Below are 520 nucleotides of genomic sequence, written 5' to 3'. Positions count from 1 at the left end.
TATATATATATATATATATATATATATATATATATATATATATATATGCATTTTTTATCAGTAGCTTGCATGATGAACTACCAATCAAACTATGTGGTAAATAAAATAAGAACACTTATAGCTAGAATTATAAGAAATCAATGGAGGTCCTAGCCATTAACCTACACTTAGATCTCCACTGGGATTGACTCCTTTATTTCCCTGTACTTGAGAATCAAACATCCATTCTTTACTTCAGGGCAGTTCTGTTAACTGAAACAAGCTAGATAATGACCTCAATGAAAGACATATGGCCTCAAGCTGAGCAGAGAGAGAACTTTGTTATGAGCACTGGGAGTAAAGATGCTTACCAAGACCTCTAAAACTTATTTTGGTGTTTCGTTCTTAAAAGAGGCTGATGTTTCTATTGTTTGAACATATTGATTAATAAAGTTTAATTGAATTCAATAAGAAGTGTAATTCTCATTGGTGTTTCCTACTCAGCAGTTAGCATTTCTAAGGTACATGCTGTAAGTGTGCA

This window comes from Vombatus ursinus, unplaced genomic scaffold (genome assembly GCF_900497805.2).
Source record: "Vombatus ursinus unplaced genomic scaffold, bare-nosed wombat genome assembly UNPS02011613.1, whole genome shotgun sequence".
Taxonomy (NCBI): Eukaryota; Metazoa; Chordata; class Mammalia; order Diprotodontia; family Vombatidae; genus Vombatus; species Vombatus ursinus.
Note: the sequence above shows the minus strand (reverse complement) of the source record.